This window comes from Macrobrachium rosenbergii, chromosome 28 (genome assembly GCF_040412425.1).
Source record: "Macrobrachium rosenbergii isolate ZJJX-2024 chromosome 28, ASM4041242v1, whole genome shotgun sequence".
NCBI lineage: Eukaryota > Metazoa > Arthropoda > Malacostraca > Decapoda > Palaemonidae > Macrobrachium > Macrobrachium rosenbergii.
The window spans coordinates 34,585,001-34,612,901 of NC_089768.1; the positions used below are offsets into that span (position 1 = coordinate 34,585,001).

At 36.3% G+C, this 27,901-nt stretch overlaps 1 long non-coding RNA gene across 1 annotated transcript in view; it reads right to left on the reverse strand.

Annotated features, from left to right (window-relative positions):
• LOC136854235 (uncharacterized) overlaps nucleotides 1-27,901 on the reverse strand; it is a 1,096,131-nt gene that overhangs the window by 690,994 nt on the left and 377,236 nt on the right. The window contains exon 2 of the long non-coding RNA XR_010857668.1: nucleotides 12,111-12,220. This is a non-coding gene — a long non-coding RNA (uncharacterized lncRNA). The remainder of the gene's footprint in view (nucleotides 1-12,110; nucleotides 12,221-27,901) is intronic.

Consider the following 27,901-nt stretch of genomic DNA (forward strand, 5'->3'; position numbering starts at 1 on the left):
ATACGTTACGTGGACCAAGCATCAGAATATCATCTTTTATAAGAGATCAAGATGACAATTTCTATCCAGTAAAAGTACGATCACTTCAAGACAAAGTATATTCATGAGCGTCCCTTGACGCGACGACAAATTCACTCCCAAAAATGTTCATGAAACGAATCAAGGAACACACGGTCAAGCAGAGAATTCCAAACACTGGAAATGGATAGCCTGAAAGACATCCGAAAATGTTAGACTCGCGAGTTTCCAACCTCCAAATGGTGTCAGTGAGGTTGGAAAGTTATGTCTACAACAAGGCCTTGAGATTGTCAGCTTCTTCAGAGGTCAGACCTGTCTCAAGAGTTTCTAATGTACAAACTTATGCCAGAGGCTAAGTGCTGGGACCTCTGAGGTCATTCAGCGTTGAAACGGAATCTGAGAATAAAAAACTTCTAAAGATGTAACAGGAGGAAATCCTCAAAGCAGTTGCACTATGCAACAATTGTCAATAGACGGTGGAAAGTAAAATGGGAGAAAAAGAATATGAACGGAGTTACAGTAAAAGGAATGAAAGGCGTTGCAGATAGTGGCCAAAGGGTCTCCGCTAAGAACTTTAAGTAATGCCTACAGTGCACCACGTGAGGTGCACTGACGGCACTACTCCACTACGGGGCTATTTACTATCAAGACCTAAATTTTGATAGACCAATAGAATTTTGTTTCCGAATTCCCCTATTTTCGACCTGAGATTTATTCATTTACAGTTCCTCCACCCACCTTTATATTTACTAAACTCAAAACAAGACATCAAAGACTTCAGTGCTTTCCAATGACTTTCCAATGAAAACTGATAAAAACCATTGTTAATGTAATAACCCGTTACATACCATTTATATCGTTGCTCGTCTGTTTACTTACGCAATTACTTGAGTGTTTTAGAAGATATATGTAAGAATTAACTGTGGCGTTATAGAAATATATTTTGGACAATTCTAACCATTCAGATTTTATCATTTAAAGCCAGAAAGATAATGACAAAAGACTGCAATTGTACGTTCACAGCTTCACTAAAGATAGCAATTAAACACGGTCTCTTGCTTAATAATCAACTACTAGAGTGTTCAGTGCATAATGTTGATACATTTAGAGCCAAAACCTCTTAAACCTTCACTCAAAACCTCTTAAACCTTCACATTTAGAGCCAAAACCTCTTAAACCTTCACATTTAGAGCCAAAACCTCTCAAACCTTCCGTTCTGAAACTCCACTGACGCAAGAACCTTTGAACGCCCAAAGCCTCATTTGACTGAGGAAAAAAGCACCGTCATTTCGTTAAGGTGCGTCGCGTTCAGCTGGCCGGCTTACAAGACGCAAAACCGCCAGCCAAACAACTTTGCAAATGCCCCCCCATTGTCCTCCCACAGGAAGCGTCTCCGCGGGAGAAGACGAAAACGAGGAGAGCCTTACCAAGGGCCAGAGATATTCCCAGGTCATCTTTAGTCGGTCGGGGCTGTTTGGGTATTCCAGCTGCCTCCGAAGACGTCCGACTCGGCCTTTATTCCCAGTTCTTTGCCGCGATCACTCCTTTTTATCTTTTATCTCTTTCCGATCTCTTCACCTGCTGATAATTCACGAGCGAAAAAAAAAGAGAGAGAGAGAGATCTCGCGTCTCACCAAGTCATCAAGATGTTCTCAGGTTTTAGTCCTCTCGGATTCACGTCTGTGAGATGTTGCTCGCTTATTCCTTACGTCATTGACGCGTTGTCTTTTGTTTATTAATCTTTTATTGGTTCTTTAAGTATATGAGCGGTTATGGCACACCTTTCCTCTCTCTCTCTCTCTCTCTCTCTCTCTCTCTCTCTCTCTCTCTGGGTGATTAATCAGTTTCTCTTTTGCTTTTATCTTTTATTTGTTTCTTTAACGTGTGAGCGGTCCTTAATTTGCTATTAGTTTAAGAAACAAATCTTAACGGAGCTAAGCTAACTCGTTAAAGCACATTATCACGAGCGTAGGTTTTGCATCCGCTTAATACTCATACTTTCAGGAATAACTTGTTTAATCTAAGAATTCGTCAAGTTTGTCTCTCTCTCTCTCTCCTGCCATAGCTTAGGATCTCTCAGGAACTGGCACAAGTATGGAGAGATACGACGACTAGAGAAAGCTTTCGTAAACTAAAGTTTCCTTATTCCCTCTTGGATAAATGTGCGGTTGGTATCACTGATTATATTTATATATATATATATATATATATATATATATATATATATTGGTATCACTGATTATCATATATCTGTATACAATACTATATTAAAACTATATATATATATATATATATATATATATATATATATAATTAATTCCACTGAAGTTAATTCCACTACAACCCAACGCCTCATGGTACTTCGCAGAGCTGCAGAAATTCCTGAGGACAAAAGTGCTGCAGAAACTGTATAAAAGTGCTCATCTGTTGTCGTAATGACAGGATCAATTTCTTGCTGGCAATTTTCTTAACAAAATAAGTACACTTAATAATGTTTATAAGGAATTACGACTTCAGTGAAATGCTTTGAAGCAGAGAATTCTTCAACTTTTTTTGTTTTGTTTTTAGTTTTCTCACAAGGATATCTTGACAATTCTATATTACTTTACACAATTTTTTGTACAACGATTCTCTGACACTATCACCATAAAAACCCAAGTATCTGGACCATCGCAGTCCCAAGAAAGACTGTTAAATATTCCATTTCAAGAAAGTTTTCCCAGACTTTGCTGACAGTACAAAAAAGTAAAGTAGATCTTTTCTATCATTAGTTTTTTTTTTTAGTAAAGCCTTCTGGCTTATTTCATTTTCCTCTCCCCCCTATTATATTTTTTTTTTGTCTTTCATTCCCCCTCGTCGATTTCCTTCGCCCTCCTCTTCCCCTTCCCTTAAACCCCCTGCCCCCATCCCCCCAAAACAAGGTTTTGTTCTGCTGATACCTATACCTCTTTTCTTCTGCTCTGGTTCGTCCGGAACGGAGCTCTGCTGACAGCTGTTCTTGGCGATGGCTGACGGTGCTGACGCTCGTATCTCATAATACCCTCTGCTAGAAGGCATAACGTAAGTCAATGGTGGGTCGCGACTGGATGGCGACTCAGCGTTTATCTTTTTTTTTTTATCTTTTTTCCCCCCACTCTTGGGGAGGAGGAGGAGGAGGAGGAGGAGGAGGAGGAGGGGAGAGAGAGAGAAAAGGAAAGAGGAACACTAGAGCCTTCTCAACTTTTCTTTTAAGATCAATAAAAGGGCCCAAGACAAAGGATTCTCGCCTTTGTGGTTACTCGAGTTAAGCTAAGGATTGTCAGTGTGTGACTCCATACCGTTCCTCCCCGGGGGGTAGGGGTAGGGGGGTCTGGGGGAAGAGGGAAGGGGGAGCTGAAGACAATGCCTGATATGAGATATTGTTGATGCTGTAGACGATTTTGCTCCTCGCTTCAATTTTATCATTTTGAAGATGTACGGTGGAATCTCTCTCTCTCTCTCTCTCTCTCTCTCTCTCTCTCTCTCTCTCTCTCTCTCTCTTCCTTGGGATTCCCAGGGACGAGATATTTTTTTTTCTACATGGCTGAAAATGTGAGAAAGGTGATAAAACGCCTCAATGTCACTGCCAGTTGAGCTTAGCAAGGTAGTAATGTCTCCGTAGTGAAATGAAATTTTATTTTATTTATAATTTAAAATCAGCTTAGAGAATATTTAACACTATGAATCCAACAAACCAACAGCTTGAAAGGGAGAGAGAGAGAGAGAGAGAGAGAGAGAGAGAGAGAGAGAGAGAGAGAGAGAGAGAGAGAATACACTCTAAAATCAACTAAAAAACATTTTCATATATAAAATTGAACTCTCATGCATAAAAAAATTAACACACTGATAACGAAATATGAATGTGGTTCCCGTGGAGTTTCTTTCCCAAGGTCGAAACGACGACAGGTTTTTAGAGCGTTACTAGAAACTTAACGAGTGGATTTAAACGAAATTTCTTGAAAAGGTTTATGATGACCTAAGGAATGACCGACTAGAATCTAATGTGGATCCGACCACGGATATGTGCCAAGACTTTTCCATCCCTTCACGAACGAAAATTTTTTAAAGGAGGGGAAAGGATGACACCGAGAAAACGTTGGTTTTTAAAAGAAAAATGTCGGCGATGGACAATTTCTGGGTGACTGTGCTGATCGCGTTCTGGTAATCGTGACGTAGGTTTGCAATGTCAAAATGTGTGAGAGCCATTAATGCTAGATGCCATTATACTGAAAGCTATACATACCTTTACCAGAAAATTATGTCAAAGATTTGGGCTTTCAAATGCTAATTTTTATTAAGAATGGAGTTTAAATAAAGAAGCATAACATCCATAACTATGAGTTAAGTATACCTTACTTTAACCAGACCACTGAGCTGATTAACAGCTCTCCTATGGCTGGCCCGCAGGATTAGAATTATTTTACGTGGCTAAGAACCAGTTGGTTACCTAGCAACGGGACCTACAGCTTATTGTGGAATCCGAACCACATTATACCGAGAAATGAATTTCGATCACCAGAAATAAATTCCTCTAATTCTTCATTGGCCGGCCGGAGACTGGAACTCGGGCCTAGCAGAGTGCTAGCCGAGAACTCTCCCGACTCTGCCAACGAGGAATTAGATAACGATGAGAATGTTATTATAAGGTAAGGGCTCTAGATTGAAAATAAAAAGCATTCAAGCTTGAGAATTCGTTTCCCACATTAAAAAATACTGGTAGATATATCGCTAACACACATGATCGTTCCGTCCACTTTAATTGATTCGGCTTTGAATATTCCAATATTTCTTCTTCTTTTCCTCTTCTTCTTCTTCTTCCGGGCACTAAGGGCGTAACACGTAGACAAACTGTTGCTCACACACCACCGCTATATGATATAACTTGCATCGCCCGCTTAGCCGCTCTCTTCCATCTATATAGCATATTCCCAACACCCCCTTCCCCCCCGCCCCGCCACCGCACCCCCCCACCCCTAAGGCCCACCCCTTCCAGATACCAATCCCTCGAACCTACTACCCACATCGACCCTTGCAATCTTTCACTACCGGTCCCTTAATAAGTCTCATTTCTCTCATTCTCACATCCTCATGCTTTCTCACTCTCCCTCATTCTCACAGCTTTCTGTCACTCACAACCTTTCTCTCACTCTCACAGCCTTTCTGTCACTCTCACAACCTTTCTCTCACTCTCACAGCCTTTCTGTCACTCTCACAATCTTTCTCTCACTCTCACAGCCTTTCTTTCACTCTCACAACCTTTCTCTCACTCTCACAACCTTTCTCTCTTCTTTCTTCTTTAGCGTTCTTCTTCTTCTTCTTCTTCTTCTCATTCTCCTCCATCCTCAACCCATCAGCGAGCGTAGTCATCCTTGTCCGTCACGTCCTGGCCTCATCCTGCATGAGCTGCTGCTGCTGCGGTGAGAATCCTCCTCCTCCTCCTCCTCCTCCTCCTCCTCTCCCGTAATTATGGCAGCGTCATCAGTAGAACAAAATTATTATAATCTAGCGAGACGCCCTTCCCCGGGCGTCATCACTTTACGTTATTGGCAACCACCGGAGGACCTGCTGACCGCGCGGCTTCCCGAAACGGCGGCGTCGCGATGCCATCTCGCGCGCTCCGCCAATCAGAAGGCCGGTGGGAGACGAAGCCGCGTTGCGATTGGGCGAGGGGAAGGCTCCGATGACGGCCTGTAGATCATAATCAAGCCAATCAGAGCTCATCCTCTCCTCGCTTATAACCAATGAGAACAAGTGACTGGTATTTCTCCGATGTGTTGGCTCCTCATATTTTTTTTTTTTTTCTTTTTCCTATATCTGAGAGTAATTGAAATATTTCCTTGATACGCGTCGTATTGGAAGAGATGCGAAGGACAAAGCGTCGAAACGATATTTTCCGGGAGGATTCCCCCCCCCTCTCTCTCTCTCTCTCTCTCTCTCTTTAAGGAGACTGAACATCCGCTGAAATGAGAGCGAACCGGCGAGTTTAAGCTGCGATGTGTTTAACAGATATGTATATTTATTTCTGAAGTATGCGTATAAATACACATGTATACAGTCCGTATATATATATATGTATATACATAAATAATACATATACAGTATATGTACAGTCTGTATATATGTATTTATTTATACACATATCCATACAGTCATATATATATATATATATATATATATATATATATATATATATATATATATATATATATATATATATATATATATATATATATTATATATATATATATATATATATATATATATATATATATATATATATATATATATATATGTGTGTGTGTGTGTGTGTGTTGTGTGCACACGTAACAAACAGCGCACCTCAGTGATAAATCAACAAACACACTACCTGCGCCTTCACATTGTTCAAAACGCGGTAGTGGCAAATTCATAACACATGAGCAAATAATTAGCGGCGGTTGGGGAATTATTCTACTGCACACGGGATTATTTGTAGGTAATTATCGGGGATATGGAAATACAATGGAAGGGGATAATTCAACTCCCTCGTGTGCTTTTGAGCGAACCGCGTCCTCCGAGATTTCGGAAACAATAAATGTCGCAACTGCCGAAAGATGGCTATTGACTGTATCTTTCGGTATTGACTGTAAGTAGACAAAAAAAACAAAAAATTGAAGAGAATTTGGCTGTAAGTAGATAAAAAAATTGAAGAGAATTTGACTATAAGTAGATAAAAAAATTAAGAAACTTTGACTGTAAGTAGATAAAAAATTGAAGAGAATTTGACTGTAGGTAAATAAAAAAATTGAAGAGACTTTGACTGTAAGTAGCTGCAAAAAATTGAAGAGACTGACTGTAAGTAGTTAAAAAAAAATTGAAGAGACTTTGACTGTAGACTGATAACAAAACGAAAAGTTGGCTGTAAATTGATAAAAGTAGAAGAAACATTGATTGTAAATTGATATAAAATTAGAAGAGACTCTGTCTGTAGACTGATAACAAGAAAGGTTAACTTTAACTGTAAATTGATGGAAGTAGAAGAAGCGGAGACTGTTAATTGATAAAAAAAAAAAATACACAGAAAACTCTGACTATAGATTGATAACAAAACGAGAGGCTGACTCTAAATTGATAAAAGTGGAGGAAAAATTGATTATAAATTGATAAAAAATAAAAGTTCCCGCAAATTGATAAAAATGGAAGAAAATTTGACTGTAAATTGATAAAAGAAGAAAAATGACTGTACAAAGATTAAAAAAAGAAGAAAACTGACTGTGAATTGATAAAAACGCAAGAAAAATTGACTGTAAATTGATAATAAAAATATGACTGTAAATCGATGAAAAAGAAATTTGACTGTAACTGAAAAAAATAGAAGATAATTTAACGTAAATTAATAAAATTAGAAGAAAAATTTGATTGTAAATCGATAAAAATAGATGAAAAACTGACTGTAAATCAACAAAAATGGAAGAATAACTAAATTAATAAGGTAAGAAAAAATTTACTGTAAGCTAACAAAAACACGGGGAAAATAGACTGTAAATTTATAAAAAATAAGAAAATTGACTGAAAAATAATAAAAAGAAAAATTACTGTAATTTACAAAAGAAGAAACATTTCCTGTAAATTGATTAAAGAGGAAACACTGTAAATTGACGAAAAAAAGAAAAATTAACTGTAAATTCATAATATAATAAAATTACGGTAAACTGATACAAAAAGAAAAATACTGACTGTGAACTGATAAAAAAAGATAATTCGACAGTAAAAAAAATAAAAAAAGACGAAAAAACTGCACGCCAAATCTCATGTTGTAAAAAAGGTGTGTGTGTGTGTGTGTGTGAGTGTATGTGTGTGCGCGCGGGCTGAGGGGAGGTGGAAGGTACGTAGTGGCATGGCATGAATGGAGGGAGAGGGAGAAAGGGAGGGATGGGGCGGGGGTCCTATCCGTTTCATCAGATTTAACACGGCGTTGCTTTGCTTGATTCCATTTGAAAGCGTTGCCCTTTATGCTGGTGTCAATCAGTGTCAAAAAGTTCGAATTTCGTTTATATAAAACATTTTTCCCCATTTTATACAGAAAATAATTTCGCCGTATTTTCGACAAAGCTCATTTGGAATTTTCGCATCATTTCAGTTTTCCGAATTGAGGGGAAAAAAAATCTTTGTGGTGTATAACGCATCGTTCAGGCTATAAGATTTATTTTTGTCTATATTTTCTCTATAACGCATCGTTCAGACTATAAGATTTATTTTTGTCTATATTTTGTCTATCTCTCATTAGGTGTTTTGAGTGGGGGTTTCGTGGGGAGGGGAGGGGGGGGGGTGGACACAGAGGACGGGTAATAATGTGTGGGAATCTCTTCAGAAATGAGGCTGAATACGTCGTGAATGAATATGATGTGTTATGTGTAATGTAAACGAAGAACCATTTGGTCGTTAAAATCACCTCGTTCGTTTAAGGTATTACGATACATACATACATACATACACACGCGTCTCATTCTGTGAAAGGAGTCTGATTATACAATAGGTGGTCTCAAACGAATGTTCATTCGAATTACCTAACTCAAAATCAAAAAGTTTTCGTTTGAGGAAATTTTGTATAGAGGGCGTATGGACTGACGAGAATAGTGTCGGGATGGGGTCGACGCAATACTGGTGAGCCTTTTTGTGTAGGTGTAAGAAACTGACAGTGTGTAACTTTTCTGCACAAGTGTAAATACTCTGTTTCTTGGTAAGCAGGTGAAGTTGGCAGCTAGGAAATTATACAAGCGACGTTTAGTTATTATTCACACAGAATGCATATTTATCTGTATTCATATATTTGTACACTTTCTATTACTCAAAATGATTCTTTGCCTTAACCTAAAAAAAAATTCACCTCTTATTTTAATAAAGTTCTTACATTTTTATTCATTAATTTGTTAATTTATTCTATCTTTTCTAATAATTGATCTCTTCTTTCTTTAACTCCTATTATCTTCTGTTGCTTATTTCAAATGAACACCGTATTCTTTGGAAGCCCGAATTTCAAGTCAATGGCCCCTGTGGTGGGCTTGTTCTATATGAACAGGGTTAAACTCCTGAATAATAATAATAATAATAATAATAATAATAATAATAATAATAATAATAATAATAATAATAATAATAATAATAATATCAGGTAAACTACGGTCATTATATAAAAAAAATATCGCATTGCTGTAATATAAAAAGTACTCCATTGCTCTTTGTAATAAAATACGAAAATAATCTTTGCTTATATTATTGAAGACCAAACTGACACACATAATTAAAAGGGTATTATACAGCGAGACTTATTGGTTACGTACCTAAATACAAGTAGAGTAAAGTACAAAAAGTTCGTCTCGTAATTTACGATCTCTGCTGATATATATAATGAATAAGAAATGTACAAGGGGGAATAAGTGAAAGAACAAGGTAATAAGGTAATTTGCAAGATGACAGGTTCTCAAAATATGTGTGTGTGTGTGTGTATATATATATATATATATATATATATATATATATATATATATATATATATATATATATATATATATATATATATATATATATATATATATATATATATATATATACTTCGACAAACATCACGGGACAAAACAATAATGATTCGTAATATTACAATTCCTTTCGACAATGTTCCTCTAATTTTAAATGTCTGAACATATATTTCTTAAATGTCCGAACATACTCCGTTTCCTCCGCATTCTCTACTTCACCAAACGAGCAACAAAATTCAGTTGTGTCTGAGAGAGAGAGAGAGAGAGAGAGAGAGAGAGAGAGAGAGAGAGAGAGAGAGAGAGAGAGAGAGAGAGAGAGAACAAAGCAGGTTTCATTGGCTACATTACCGGTTATTTTCCAGATCCCGTCCAGGTACATTAGATATGAGACTTTTCATTTTCAGTTCGGACCGAGTACATTTTGCCCCCCGATAAAAGTCTTCGCCTGCGTGACGTTGCATCCATATTTATTTTTTTTCTCCTCGAGTGATGTGGCCTTTACGAAATGCAAGAATTAGTTCAAAGTTCGTTTACAGTAATGTTCGTAATTATAAATGTATATGTATATATACACACACACATATATAAGTATATATATATATGTATATATATATATATATATATAATATATATATATATATATATATATAATTATAATTATAATTATATAAGTATATGTAAATATATACTTATATATAAATATATATATATGTATATATATATATATATATATATATATATATATATATATATATATATATATATATATATATATATATATATATATATATATATATATATATATTGTGTTACTTACAACAATAACCCACTTCCTTGAAAAGTATTTTTCGACTTTTTCTTCCCTTTTTTTGGTCTCTTAAAAGTTCTTCGAAGAATTTGCTGTTTCTTTATCTTTATCTTTTCCAAGGCTCGTTTATTCTCTCAATGTAACATTTACCCCAAATGTCAATGCGCGTCCACCACTCCCGTGCTTCCTTGAGGTATTATTATGTTACACCTGGAATTTTCTTGTATTCAATATACTTTTCCTCTTAGGATATTATTTCCCATCTTCTTTCGCAATCACTTTCTTTTCGTTTGTGACCTTTCCCTGAACAAATACATCTTTACTTCTGAACAAATGCAAAAATTGCACCTTTTACCTCAAAATCTATCATTCTTCCCATGTATTCAAACAGCACTTATTTATATTTCAAAAAATTGCACCTTTTACCTCAAAATCTATCATTCTTTATTCCATTTATTCAAAAATTGCAAAAATTGCCTTTTACCTCAAAATATCTATTTATTCATTTTCAAAATTGCACCTTTTACCTCAAAATCTATCATTCTTTATTCAAAATACAAAACCCATGAACAAAATAGTACAACATAAACCTAAAACTAATTATGAATTAATATTATAAGGTCAATCACTGCTTTATCTGACATTGTCTGTTGATCTTCCGTTTGGGAAACTTTAATTCACTAAACTCTGTTCCACAGGTACGCCTACAGTCGTCATGAGGGCAAGCCTCTAAACGCTCTTTTAATTTTCTTTAAACGAAACAATAATACGCGACGAATCAGTTTTCAAAAAATGACGGGCTCAGGACCCACTAAAACAGGTCGGCCGGACAACGACGTCATACGGGCTCAACCCAGGCAGGAGCCACTACTGGCTTGTCGATGCAACAGACCATTTAGCCATCTCTCGTCCTTGCATTGACTTTTTCAGATTTGTATTAACTTTCTTTTAATGGTAGCTTACCAGTAACCTAATTATTTATCATCGTCAGTTATTTTGTTAAAAATACAGCCTCGTATATCACAACTGCAAGTTAATTTTTCTATCGATAGCGAGGGTGAGAAGAACTCTATCTCTATTGTTTTAAACAATCTCTTGACGCACACTGTAATGAAGATTACTCAGAATACCACAGACATTCAATAAATAAAAATCAATTTGTCCTCAAGTAACCTACATATATTTACAATTATACTATGTATTTAGATGTCTTTGGTTTACAAGCTGTAAATCATGAGCCATGGCTCACTTGGCGCGGTCCACTCGGGTGATTCATCTTGAATCCCTTGCCTGGCCGACCTGTCTCAGTGGGCGGGCTGACATGTCTCAGTGGGCGGGCCGACCTGTCTTAGTGGGCGGGCTATAACGCACGCATAACCAGATCGAAAAGTTTGTCGAGCTATTCACCAGATATTGAGGTACAGGATAAAAGTTATTATCAACCGGAAGTTCACGAATGATAAGCAATACTTAATAATATAAAAGTGATGTAATGAATAACCGCAGGTACACGAATAATTAAAAAACAACGCAATACCTGTCACGCTCCTATTCTCTCCTATAAGTAATACGGCTGTGATCTTAACTGTCTAATCTGGGAAGGCAATGCAGAACAGATTTCTATAATTGGCGATAATTTCTCATCAAGAATACACAAAAAGTTACCCTGTTCACTGTGGCTACGCCCAATTCGGTAACAGAATACATAAGCATAAGCTAAAAAAAAAAAATTAACAAATAACTGTACTTACCGGAATGAAGGGGAAAGTGGCATGGAGTCCTCCTTGGTGGCAACACCACCAGACTAGGAGATATTTTCGTTGCTGCATTGTTGCATTCGAAGGACCTGTCGCCTCTTGTCCTAAGGGTGGAGAGAGAGAGAGAGAGAGAGATAAGACCTCTGTCCTTACATTACCACGGCAGCTTATATAGAATAAGTGGTTAATCTAATTTAAGACCTTAGCTTTTATTGGTAAAAGCACTAAAAAATATAATTTTCAGCTGTCATGACTGTTACGTAAATATGATAGGGAATCCCCGAGTCTCCATATCAAGCTATTTTTTTATTTTTTTATTTCTTAAGAATTAAAAATAAAAACGAGGAAATTACCGACAACACAACCTGCTCAAAAATATTTGAAAACGCTGTTAGCTGCAAAAATATATACAGTAACCTTTGACAATTGCGTTTAAATATATGCCATTACTTTCATTCTTTACTTGCTCTAACAGCTTAAAGGATATTTAAAATTCAGCTAATAAACATTCCTCCCTTTAGGAAGTACTCAACTATGAAAAGGAATGGAATGTAAAATTTAGGCCAAAGACCAATCGCTGGGACCTCTGAGGTCATTCAGCACTGAAAGAGAAACACAGAGTAAGAAGATTAGAAAGGTGTAATAGGTGGGGAAACCTCACAGTTGCGTTAGGAAACAATTGTTAGGAGACGGTGGAAAGAGAATATGCAAGGAGGTACAGCAAAAGGAATGAAAAGGGTTGCAGCTAGGGGCCTGAAGGTACGCTGCAAAGAACCTAGAGTAATGCCCACAGTGCGCAACGTGAGGTGTACTGCCGGCAATACCTCCCCTACGGAGGACTCACCTCTGGGTAAACTCCGCAAAGAAAAGCACGGGTAATTGGTAAAGTTAATCCACAGCCCGGCATATTCTCTAACACTTCACACACTAAGAATTTCCAGTCCTCGATCGCACAGCTTCGACAACGAACACACGACTGAACTAGAGCCAGAGAAATTAAGACTAGAACAACTAAATCCAGACACTTGTTGACATCGTTTACTCTCAGTTGGTCGTGGTAACTCCTGCTGTCAAAGTGTAGTTTACTCAACCCAGTCTGAAGTACCCAAGAACGCTTCAATCTCTCTCCGGTGATTTCACCTCGATTTCCTAAGGGAAAGTGGAATGGAGCCTTTTAAATCTGAAGAAAGTATTTAAGGGCTTCTAAATAGCATTGAAAAATCGAGACGTTAATGGGACTTTGTGGCTTAAAATAAAAAAAAATACAAGTATCGTGTGATCAAGACCATTATTATTATTATTATTATTATTATTATTATTATTATTATTATTATTATTATTATTATTATTATTATTATTATTATTATATTATATCATTTATTATTATTATTATTATTATTATTATTATTATTATTATTATTATTATTATTATTATTATTATCGACAGCTATAACAATTAGTCATTATTATTATTATTATTATTATTATTATTATTATTATTATTATTATTATTATTATTATTATTCGACAGCCATAACAATTAGTCAGAAAATGTTAAGCTTTAGCTGAAAGTATGAGAGAGATGCTGAATATATTAAATGTACACTGCCCTAACAGAAACACTGAAACTTAATCTTGAGCAAAAGGTTTACATGTTAATTACAAGTACGGGAAAAACTTCATGAAAATACGCGCTCGCAGAGAAAAATAATAACAACAACGATCATTGTTCTTCTAATTATTATTAATACTGCTATTCATAATGAACATGCATTTCACAGAACAAAAGGTCATCAACATGAATATGGGAAGTACCAGAGTAAAGGAAAAAACAGCGAAACTTAGAATAAAATGACAAATAGGAATTAATATAGAACGAGCTCACAAGAACGGTATTAATACATTCATGAAATGGTTAAAAGTCATGCAATCTGGTGTATGTACACACACACACACATATATATATATATATTTGTATGTATGTATGTATGTATGTATGTATGTATGTATGTATAAATAAAGATAAAATCCACGAAGGAAACGGAAACACTGGAGTGCTGCGAGGCCTTTCGACGCTAGGTCCTTTACTTAGCAGAGAGTCTGTTCCAGTGTTTCCGATTCCTTCGTGGATTTTATCTTTATTTATATATTCATCACGTTCCATATTTTCGTGATTCAGTTATACGTATGCATGCATGCATGTATGTATGTATGTATGTATGTATATATATATATATATATATATATATATATATATATATATATATATATATATATATATGTGTAACGACACTCTACGGTTAATGAACGTCACGTTTAGACTTGGCGTCATCCAGCCCAGGTTCAGCTTGTCACTACTGGCCCCAATAAAAGCATGCAGGGAGAAGGTGTCTATCAATAGGTCCAAGATTCAGATACATGTCAAATGAGTTTTCTCTCTTAAGTGGACAAGGTTCGGACCGCACGTCAATCGTTCAGCACTTTTCGCCACTACCTCTTCAGCTGTGTTACATTTAAAGGCCTCCCCCCCCAAAAAAAACACACACAGGACACGCACAAACACACGCGCAAAACAAACAGACCAAATCCAAAATTCTCATCATCTCCTACCAGCCTATATCAACAAGGAGAGATTCCGCATGCGAGGCTTCCACCTGTTACTCGTTATTGCCCGTAAAGTAAGTCCGGATGCTGTGACGTACCGCCTGCCATCCCGAGGATTCCCTACTCCTGAAGGGAATAAGCCCTTCGCAAGTTTGGGATGATTACTTGTAAACATGCACGTTTCTGAAGGGAATAATTTCTGAACATGCTTGGGAACTAAACATGCACGTTTCAGGAACAACTGTGTTTGGGATGACTGCTTGTAAAGATGCACATTTCTGAAGGGAATAACTTCTGAGCATGCTTGGGATGACTGCTTGTAAACATGCACACTTCTGAAGGGAAATATTTCTGCACATGTTTGGGATGATTGCTTGTAAATGCACACTTCTGAAGGGAACCATTTCTGCGCATGTTTGGGATGATTACTTGTAAACATACACACTTCTGAGGAGGAATAATTTCTGTACAAGTCTGGGATGATTACTTGTCAATGCACACTACTGAGGAGGAATAATTTCTTCGCATGTTTGGGATGATTACTTGTAAACATGTTATGGCATGTTAATGATGAATTACGTAAGGTTGAAAAAATTTCTTCTATTTTCACGCTTACAATTTATTTTGGGTCTTAGAAAACAAAATTTGAGACAATGCAAACTTCAAACGTAACTGAGTCGACTTTATGACTGATTCCAGTCATTGAAAATTTTTTACAAAATCGTCGAGCATCGACTTAGCAAAATATTCACTCTTCTGAAATGTCGACCGATGTCAAATCGTCGAAAAGTTGTGAGAAAAGTGTCGAGTACAGAACGAGCAATATATTTCCTCTATAGAAACGTCGACTGATCCCACCCTTCAAAAAATTGTGGAAAACATTTTCCTTCGACTGACCTCAACCATCGACGTACTCGAAGAAAAATCATCATCGACATACCCGAACTAAAATCGTCGACGATCGACCCAACAGGGAAAACAATAGCTCATAACAAGTAACAAACAAACGAACAAACTAACGATTGTTGCCAATGCAACCTGATCCTTGAATAAGTGAAGACAGACTAATGGACAGGCTTATGGACAGGATGCAGACGCCCTTGCGAGCCCTGAGGGTGTCATCTACACGGCCTGGTTAAGGGGGGGGGAAGGGGAAGGGGAAGGGGAAGGGGGGAAGGGGAGGGGGATATAGAAGGGAGGATAGGAAACAGTAAGGGGATGCCGGTGCAACTTACAAATCAAACCCACCGCCCCCCCCACAACAACTCAGCCCACTTGTGAGCGGGATATGGGGGAGAGGGTATTGGAGGAGGGGGGGTAATGGGGAAGGGGTTATTTGGGGAGGGATTTTGATGGGGGGAGAGTTGATAGGTACGACACTGAAGCTTTTAATGTGAGATTTCGAGATGGGGGGGATACCTCTGAGAGAGAGAGAGAGAGAGAGAGAGAGCTATGTTTGAGAGACACTCATAAAGATTAAATGAATGAGACAAAAAAAAATCAGCTAAATGTTTGTACTTCATTTTGACACTCATAAAGATTAAATGAATGAGTTTACAAAAAAAAAAATAAAGGAAAAATCGTCTATACTTCATTTTAGACAGCGATATCTTTCCCCAAAAGGTTTTTAAAAATGAATGCTTCTAATACTATCCATATTATATATATAAATAAATAAATATATATATATATATATAATATATACAGTATATATATAATTTATATATATATATATATATATATATATATATATATATATATATATATATATATATATATATATATATATACATATATATTATGCACGCACGCACATACAAGAACACATATTATCGTCACTATTCTTCTAATCTTCATTTCCATATGTAATTTGGGATCATCACTGTATGGCATTTAATAAATATTTTTTTCAAATGATATCAAAAGGAGAATATCATGGTAACTGTGATGAATTTCGTGGGCAATAATAAATAAAAAAGATTGTCTAAACACAGGAACTTGCTTGGCATTACTGTGAGAGAGAGAGAGAGAGAGAGAGAGAGAGAGAGAGAGAGAGAGAGAGAGAGAGAGAGAGAGAGAGAGAGAGCTGAGTGGATTAATGCTTCAGGAATAAACACTCAGAACTTTTGGACAAAAAATATATATCACTTGCTTGTCTTTCATTCACATTTTTCCTTTAATTTTTCTTTTGTTCTTTATATCTTCCTTCATCCTGAAATTTAATTAAAGGAGCTTACTAAAGTGCGAGAATACTTCCTCGTTTCTTGGAAAGTTTAATATTCCAAACAGTGCACGCCCTCCGTTTTCTATTGAATATTTTGCACAGCCTCCGTTTTCTGTTGAATATTTACTTCTCGAGGTGAGTAGTTGCCTAAGCCTCAAATCATTATTATTTATCTTATTACAGGACACAAAGTAGCTTTTGGTTAACGTTAGCCAACTATACAATAAAGACTAGTTTATGCAATTGGATGCCCAATATTCCAATTTTTATAAATAACAGTGAAAGCAGATCTCATTAATGAACTTTTAATCATTCTCGGGACTTTAATTGTCATTATTTTTCCTGACTGTTAATAATGACATAGCGAACATGAAACTCGTCATTCAGAAATAAACGTTTAATATTAAGCATTTTACCGTCCTTTTTCTATCATCATAATTTTCGTGAGGTAAATGACTCAAGAACACAGTTCCTTACACGTGACGAAGATGACTGAAACAGAATGCGTTTTATATTCACTGGCTAACTTATATTGTTTGGAGGCTTGGAGTTCAAGTAAATGAACTCTGCGGTGGGCTTGTTCATATCAATATGGTTCATCTACTGAATAATAATAATAATAATAATAATAATAATAATAATAATAATAATAATAATAATAATAATAACAATAATATAAAAGGAAAAATCATAATAGGAAAAATCTATATGAATTCAAGTATATTATATATTACAACTAAAAGACTCCCATCAACAATTGATGATACATAGTATATCAAATATTTAATGTTTGATGGACAGCTGTGTCAAAGCTATTGATAATTACAAGAAGGAAAGACGTGATGAGTAGTAGTAGTAGTAGTAGTAGTAGTAGTAGTAGTAGTAGTAGTAACTCCATCCTCCAACAAATGAATTCTATTTGCCGGGCATTCGACTCGATTTCAAAACGCTGACATTTTAAAAACTGCATAAAGGTAAAATGAAAAATCATAAAAAAAATTCCATGTTTTTCGTCAGAAATCATTTTACCAGAAAATGCAATTGATTTCCAGAAAAAAAATCTGAATCTGTGGATTTTAAAAATTGGGTTTCGACGAAAGAAAAGAAAATAAAAATCATAAAAAAGCTACAACTGAAATAGAAAGAAATAAACTAAACTGGCAGGAACGTTTGAATCAGTTTTACTAAGCAAAGGGTGTCCTGGAAACGTTAGGACGTTTTGGAAGTGCCATAAACCTGGGGAGGGGGGAGGGGAGGGGGAGGGAGGGGGGGGAGGAGAGAAACGCTTGAAAGTGGCAGTGCCATAAACTGGCATCTTTTGAAGCCAATGAAAATAGAATGGCATCTGTACGGATCAACCAGCGAAGTAGTAAAACCCCAACGTGGTAGATACGTAGCCCGATGGACATAGAGAGAGAGAGAGAGAGAGAGAGAGAGAGAGAGAGAGAGAGAGAGAGAGAGAGAGAGAGAGAGAGAGAGAGAGAGAGCAGTATAATGGAAAAGAAAATATAAAAACAAAATGTACTAATGGAAAGAGAAAATAAAAATGGAATATATACTGTACTGAGAGAGAGAGAGAGAGAGAGAGAGAGAGAGAGAGAGAGAGAGAGAAAAAAAAAAAACGGACACGACCACCGGAGGGCGTCTGAGCTATTCTGTTCTGGAGAAGACTCTAAAAGCCACGCTGGAAAACGTTGTAAATTCTGTTGTTTCAACTTGTGCTGCACCCAGGTCCTTCAATTTCCACTGTTTCCTAAAGAAAACAAGGAACCTCTCTCTCTCTCTCTCTCTCTCTCTCTCTCTCTCTCTCTGGTCCGGCCTTCAGAAACTTGGTTCCTGATTGGCTCTCCGTCTATTTTCTGTTAGTTTGATATGGTTTATCAATCACTATCTTTCTTTTCCTCATCTTCCATTTCCCACTTTGAAATCGTAAATGAAAAAGATAGAATTTATTGAGAGAGAGAGAGAGAGAGAGAGAGAGAGAGAGAGAGAGAGAGAGAGAGAGAGAGAGACTGGCATTACACTAAATATTACCTATTCATTAAGAGATGTTTGTGTTATGGTATTATTATTGCAAAAAGTCGAGAGAGAGAGAGAGAGAGAGAGAGAGAGAGAGAGAGAGAGAGAGAGAGAGAGAGAGAGAGAGAGAGAGAGAAACTGCATTACACTAAATATTACCTATTCATTAAGAGATGTTTGTGTTATGGTATTATTATTGTATGTAAAAGTCGAGAGAGAGAGAGAGAGAGAGAGAGAGAGAGAGAGAGAGAGAGAGAGAGATACTGGCATTACACTTAAATATTACCTATTCATTAAGAGATGTTTGTGTTATGGTATTATTATTGTATGTAAAAGTCGAGAGAGAGAGAGTAAGAGAGAGAGAGAGAGAGAGAGAGAGAGTATAAAACGAAAAAGCATTGAATAAAAGAGAGAGAAAGAGAGCAGAGAGAGATATTTCACCCCGCTGGCAAGGCCGTAAAACCTCTCCCCACACGTTAATATTAAGGTCCTGCCCCGACGCCATACGTCACCGATCGCCTATGCGACCCGATGGCTTAATATCACGTGTATGCTTTGACCTGGGCAGAAAGCTCAGAGCGTATTGTGCAGTGTTTTATTTATCTCTTTGTAATTTGAAGATAGTGACACTTATTGCGAGGGAATAAGTAACGGCCTTTTGATATTGCTTTTATTAGCAAACTTACCCATCTCGTTCCTTGCGGGGGATGGCTATATTCGAAGGCCAATTCTGCTTTATTAATGGCCGGAAGCGATTTCGTTTCAAACGTGGGCCCTCGCGCTACGCGGCATATTATTTCTTTTTTGTACTTCTAAAGTCAGCAGGATTCTTCTTACTTTAGAATCTCATGAATTGGTATTATTTTATTTAGACATACTGAACCTGACCTTTAAAATAAAAAAAAAAAATAGTCTACTCGTGAGATTATGAAAGACATTCATTAGACAACAAGGTGATTATCATAGTAGTATTATTTTATGTAGACATACTTGACCTTTAAAATAAAAAAAAATAGTCTACTCGTGAGATTATGAAAGGCATTTATTAGACAACAAAGTGATTATCATAGTAATAGTATTTTATTTAGACATACTTAACTTGACCTTTTAAAATAAAAAAAATAGTCTACTCGTGAGATTATGAAAGACATTTATTAGACAACAAAGTCGTTATCACAGTAGTATTATTTTATTTAGACATATTTAATTTGACCTTTAAAATAAAAGAAGTCCACTTGTGAGATCATGAAAGACATTTATTAGACAACAAGGTGATTATCATAGCGTCGAATTTGATGCCAGCGGGTAGGTCTATGATTTTTATCTAAAATCAGCTTAACATACGGATAACACTAAGATAAATATAGACCTTTTCTGAAAACGGTTGGCCTAATAAACTCCAATTAGGCTGAGTGGTAGAGAAACGACATTTTCCTTATCTGAATTAAAATATTAATCTCTTCATTTTGCAAGGCGTACAATGGACACACGGGAGATTTTCCAAAAGCTGTTCTCCTCCAGAAAAACTTCTTCAAAACTTCAGATCCAGGTGCTACAGCCTTAGCTGATGATTTCATCATACTTTCGTGAACTTCTAGTTTTGCAACGATCACATCTGATGCAGAAAGTTTCCAGCTTTCATTTTCATAATTATGTAGAATCCTTGATGTAGAGGACCTGTCCTGCTAATACTTGCAGGTGTCACCTTTTTCCTTGAATGGTCCTTATTTCAATTTTATTGAAATAACCTTTCTTTTTATACCTCGAAAACTACAGAAACAATTATTATGCAGCAGCCGTCCAAAGTTCATTTATTCCTTGACGTTTCAGTAGGATTTTCTGCCGTTTTTCAAAAGGCGAATGAATCCAGGGGTACAACTATGCCATATTCATTACCCCCTGGCTTCATTCGCCTTTTGAAAAATGGTAGAAATTCCTACCGAAACGTCAAGGAACAAAGATCAATAATTCTAATTTACAGCTTCCACCTTTTTGTCTCATTCATTTCCATCTATTTCCATAACAAACAAAAAAATCACCAGACTTGAACACAACTGGCCCCTCTATAACACTCGCAGCCGCATAAATCAAACCGTAGAGAAATTGAAAATGAATCATTTGAGTATTTAGAATGAATTATAACGGTGAAAAGCAGGCCTTGTTAAAAAGCTGCCGTCAAAATTACCATCGGATGATGTACGATTATCTATTCTGCGTCGGTAAATCATGAGCCTACCAACGGAGAGTCTCATAAAGACGTTTTACTTAATAGCAACTATTGCTGAGGTCATCTGAAAGTCCTTCGAGATTTATCATCGGTTCCCGAGCTCCTAAAATGATTTAATGTTGTGAGAAAATATATGGAATCCGCTGTTAAGTTTTTTTAGACCCTCGATTTATGCAACCGAAACCTTGTCGGGTTCAGCCGATTTAAACCTAATATTTTTCCATTATTCCATATTATTCATTTGGTGCTCGATTTTTTAAATAGTTCCTATTTAGTATTTTCTTGTTAAACGCTGTCGAATTTCTCAGTTCCAGAGGTCCTTTATTCCTCACACCGTTAGACTGTGGAACAGCCTCCCTGAGGATGTTGCGCGATTGGAACCTCGAAAGATTCAAGCAAGGATGCAATTGTCCTTTTATTTATTAATTTTCTTACATTTTTATTTATTTACTAATCTGTTAATTCATTTTTTTAACTGATCTCGTCTTTTTGTATTTCCTATTACCTGCTGTTACACCATATTATTTGGAAGCTTGAATTTCAATTCAACGTCCCCGTGTGAACAGAGTACATCTTCTGAATAATAATAATAATAATAATAATAATAATAATAATAATAATAATAAATGAAAATCGTACCGATTATTGCCAGTACACTTACGAATATGACCGCACTGATTTACTTTTTCGTCTTATCTCATATCACTGACAATTCCTTTATAACTCCCTTTTTCTTTTCTTCTACCTTCTCCACTTATCACCGCAACGCAGTGAACTTCAGTCTGTAATTCCCCACTATCTGATTATATTAAACAGTACGTCCGATTTCCTAACGACTGACTGCCAGTGTACGATAATGAAATCTTCAGGATCGTTAGACATTTTTCTCAGAAAACTTTTCACTTCGAGTCTTTACCGAAGGTACGAGAATTTCTCAGGCTGCTGCAATAACGCCTTATCTTTATTATTTTTGCTGTGTTAATATAAACACTATCTGATGCATTAGGCCAAGTAATCTTATACAGTAGGGAAAACACAAGATCTTACTCACTTATCCGGTTAAGATTTCTTTCAAATGATTTTTTGTAATGGACGCAAAGAGGAAGAGGATGATTGTAAGTTTGCTAACAAGAATCTTACTAGAAATACATTAAGCCACGTACCTAATCTACGTAGTAAGAGAGAGAGAGAGAGAGAGAGAGAGAGAGAGAGAGAGAGAGAGAGAGAGAGAGAGAGACTCAAACCAGCTGATCTCATGCCTGCCTTAAACTTATCTAAAAAAAATTAATTATGAGAAATGAATAATCGTGACTTTTAAAGTTTTTTTTTAAATATTAGAATATTGTCAACAAAGGTATTCCTTCTAATCACAAGACCGAAAGGACCTAACAAAAGAGATACAAAAACTCTAATAATGATCGACTTTCACGGCTATCTAAAAAAGAAAGTTTTCTCTCGAACGAACGAAAGTCATTAACATGTATGAAATGGGCAGCAATTAAGAGAAACTTTCTCTGCAACCCATGGCAATTTGTAGCAATAAACTGATCGGAGCCTTGCGTCCATTCAAAATGGCACCGGATCGGAAATGAATGTTTACAAATAATCACACCGTTTGATTAAACAATTATCACAGCTTAGATCGTCATTCATAACAAACAAAAGTCATTAAAGGATTTGTAAAAGCTGGTAATGAATTTTTTCTGTCGCTTCCTCTTAACAGCGGAATAGGGGACGCTATGTTTATTTTACTAGCAGTGAGTACATAATCGCTGCGTAGCTATGACGCAATGAAATCAACATATCAGGGAAGGGAGTGAATCACTGTGCATTCATTGGTAAACGCGCAAGCACACACACACAGACATATATATATATATATATATATATATATATATATATATATATATATATATATATATATATATATATATATATATATATATATATATTATATATATATATATATATATATATTATTTATATATATATATATATATATATATATATATATATATATATATATATATATATATATATATATATATATATATATATATATATATATATATATATATATATATATATATATATATATATAATATATATATATATATATATATATATATATATATATATATATATATATATATATATATATATATATGTATGTATATTAACTTTATCACATACCGTACACAATTGTTCTGTGCATTAGTAGAATTACTAAAGGACCTCATTATCAAGTACGGATACTTGATAATGTGGACTGTTTGTCCAAGAAAGCTTGTAACTTTTCCTGAATAAAAACCTTTAGATACCAAAAAAGAAAGCAGAGGTAGATTAATAGTGCCAAAAACTATACCAGGAAAATTAAGGAAAGCACACAGGACATTAATCCACCACGCACCAGCATCGATAATAAAATGCGCTACCAGCTCATCTGAGGAACATAACAGGAGTGAGCGTAGATGTGTTTAAGAATAAGCTCGACAAATATCTAAGATGCATCCCAGACCATCCAAGACTGGAAGATGCAAAATATACCGAAAGATGCGTTAGCAACTCTTTAGACATCAAAGGTGCCTCACACTGATAAGAACGAATTGTAAGGTCTGTAAGGTCTGTAAGGTCCAGTTTGAATGAGGTCCTTTTAGTAATATATGTATATATGTATATATATTATGTATGTATGTATATATGAATGTTTTCTGATGCCACTGACGGCAAGCATTTTTACAGTATCAACTCGATCAGTCAATATTGTTATTAATACTACTCTGTCTAGCTTAGCATAGAAGGACTTAAGTTATTTCGTCATTTCCGGTTGCCACTATCTCAAGAAACAAAGAAAGATAGTGCAATCTTTAATGAAAAGAAGTGCGCCGAATACTTAATGACCACTGAGACTGATTAAAAAAAAAAAATAGAAAACAGAATATACGAAAAAAGTTGATGGAGATTGATTCTCTATTACCTGCAGGCCATTTCCAGGCTCTTTGAACTGCCATTGTAAGAGGAAGCCACCTGACAATGGAAGTGTCTATTGATTTCCGTGAATGAAAAGCAAGGGGGAAACGGGATCCAAGACTTGATCGATGACGATATAATGACGGGGCCACTTTTCACCCGTCTATTCCTAGCAGGTGACCGCCGGAGGAGCATTTTTCATTCCTCCTTTGACTCGAGGCCCCGGCTCGCCTCTATGTCAAGGCCACGCAAGATTTAAAACGTCCCGAGACGCCCCCCCTCCGGAACATCCCAGCGCCATCTGTCCGGCAGTCGGTCATCCCGGAAACAATGGGGAATAATCGGCTCCCGGGCCGCAAATTAATCAAATCACACCTCCGAATGGAGAGGACTGGATCCAATAACCGCTCTTACCTCGGAGGGGCCGCAGGGCCGAGAATCCCCTGGCTGGGGAGCGGTCTATGAGCCGTGTAACAATAAACTGCATAGTAGCGACATCGCCCTCAAATGAATCATTAGCAGGATACAAACAAAAATCGATTGGGCGGAAAATGAACCCAACGACGGGGAATCGTAGAGACCAAAGTGGGATGGCGCCTCGTCCCTCACTTCACAGTTAAGTATACGGCCCGGTTAATAGAATAGCCTTTTAAAAATTGTGATGGTTATAAAATCAGAGCCTTTACTGTTATGGCTTCTGTTAATTACCGGAATGGCAATCCATATGAGTGTGCTATAATAATCAAAAATATAAACCAGACCAGATGGTTGTTTGAGAGGCAATGGCAGTTCGCTTTTGGAGAGGTTGACATAGGTACCAAATAATGGCACTGGTGTTAAAAGTCCTCCATCATTTCTCTGTTGATTTGTTTATTTCTTGCCATTTTCAAGGCACATCTGATCAAAACTGCTCGTCAACTGGTAACCAATAAAACTGATAAAATCAATACACTAAATCCATGTTAATATACAATTTTTTTATAGATGATAAGATGAATTAAAGTACAGAAAATGAAGGACTAGCAACTTGGAAAGGGAAAAGTATTGGAACGGAAGGACCCCCAGTATCAAGGAAGCGGAAGAATGCGAGAAAATAATGTGAGTGGCGCACGGTGTGTAGGAGGTGTAGATGCCGTGCTGATGAGCCTGCTTTGCAAATTTTGTAAGAAGGGGAAGTTCGACATGAAAACAGGAAAAATAAAGCTGTCGAGTCTCACAGGTGTTCCGTTTTATATGCAACACCTGATGATAACAGAATCACAGTAGAACTGTATTACATTACAAGCAAAGTAAGGAGGTAGCAGGTGCTTTGCAAAAGATTTAGTACAGAAAATTATTGTCTAGGAAGGCATAAGAAGGAACGTATGAAGGTAAAATACAGATGAATAGAAGAACCAGGTTAACTGATGGTCTGGTCACATAGAGAAAATGAGAGACAACACTGGGGAAGAAGGTGCATGATTCAGAGGAGTCGGTAGGAAGGAGGAAGGGGACCTAGAGAGTCCTGGCTGGAGAAATTGGCACAAGTTTTAGAAGAGAAGGGCCTTAATGTTTACAAGTTTGAGGAATGAGTATGTAAGATACAGGGGAAAGACTAGCAGCTTTGGCAAGGAGTTTATCACTCATTTAGCAGCATAAGACTGGGAATGTTCTTGACATATTGGTAAATTAGGCTCGGCGGTATACCACTAGGCTCGCATTTGTAAGGTTTGTGTTTCACGCCAGGCCTAAAGCTACAAATCGACTAATTTGTGAGTGATTACCAACTTCAGCCGGGAGTAGAGAGGAGGGCATGGGGCTAGCAGCCTCATCTCTAAGGACTTGTGGGGCACTGGAGACTCTAGACACATACATACACACACACACACACCTATATATATATATATATATATATATATATATATATATATATATATATATATATATATATATATATGTATATGTATATATCACACATTACCACAGGTAAAAAGTAAGAGACGGGGTGTAGGTCCCGACCGGTTTCGACTTTATTTCCAAGCCATTGACGAAGGACTGATACAGAGTATAAGTCACAAATATATATACTACAGGAACAGTACTGACGAACATACACAACCGTTAGAGACTACATATCAGTCCTTATTTTTCACCTGAGGAAATGTGCGATAAATGAATCACGTACAAAAGTGATAATAATCATGTGTCTATATATATATATATATATATATATATATATATATATATATATATATATATATATATATATAAAATTCCCACCTCATTTTTCCCTCCATAGCTTACGAAACGTAAACATAATTCATTTAACTTTTCATCTAGAATTTCCGCTTTTTTTTTTTTTCCACCCCTCCTCTCACTAAAGTTCCCTTCCCTGCAACGCATATTTCAAGGATTTTCTCGCCTCTCAACACTCCCGATATTTTTATCCTTCCAATTCTATCAGCGAGAACCATATTTCAAAACAATCCGAGCTCCATACGTCACCTTTCCCTCGCCGTTATCTATGTCTGATCGGCACAAAACTATATTTCATAAAAGAGTTTCTGTTCATTTTTCCGCTCCCAAGTTTCGTCTACCCATTTTTGCGAACAACTCTATTTTCCCTCCGCCTTCATCTGTCATTATTGCGTCCGCGTCTCTCTCTCTCTCTCTCTCTCTCTCTCTCTCTCTCTCTCTCTCTCTCTCTCTCTCTCTCTCTCTCTCTCTCTAATCTCCTTCATTGGGTGGTCTGTGCATTTCTTTCCTCTGCGTTAATGTCTTTTGCTTACTTACTAATGTTTGTGTGCTTTTATCTACTATTTACTAATGTTTGTGTGATTTTATCTACTATTTATAATATATTATGTATATTTTATATATCTATATATATATATATATATATATATATATATATATATATATATATATATATATATATATATTATATATATATATATATATATATATATATTAAGGGATCTTTCTTAATATTGGTCTTCACTTCAACTGCCCATTTCACCTGCCAATTTACTGAATTATTACATTTAATACTGTGTCTAAATTAAGTGACGCCTGATTTGCATAAAATTGTTTGAGCCTCGATTAACAAGAACATTCTAAAATTCACAGATATTATTGAAACTACTGATTCCTGTTTTATCTATGACCATGAGAATTAGTTTGCTATAAGAATTGAGCGGATGAGAATAAATGCTTTGAAGCGAATTTATCCCCGAACGTTGGAGGGTAATTCCAGATTCATAAATAATATAGAGATTCTCTACAAAGATTATCCTGGAATTGGAACATAAAATTTAGGCCAAAGGCCAAGCGATGTGAACTTTGAGGTCATTCAACGCTGGAAGGGAAATTAGGAGTGAGAGGTTTTAAAGGCGTAACAGGAGGAAAACCTCGCAGTTAAACCATTGTTAGGAAGGGATGGAGTGTAGAAGGGGGGAAAGAGAATATGAACGGAGGTTCAGTAAAAAGGAATGAAAGGAGTTGCGCTATGGGCCGGAGGGACGCTGGGATGAAAAACTGTCCTAGAGTCTCAATAATAATGGTCAATGTCTAAGCAAAGAGGGAATGCATAAATAACGCCTACGCTGTTCTGTCGACAATTCATTTACCTTTGACTGCTATAGATTCCTATCTTTGTCTGACAAAGAAATTTCTTTGAAGACTTCTATTTCCTTAGAATGATTCCACTGTTTCTATATTCTTCTAATTTTCTTACTCATAAAATTTTAGTTTTAGCTGATA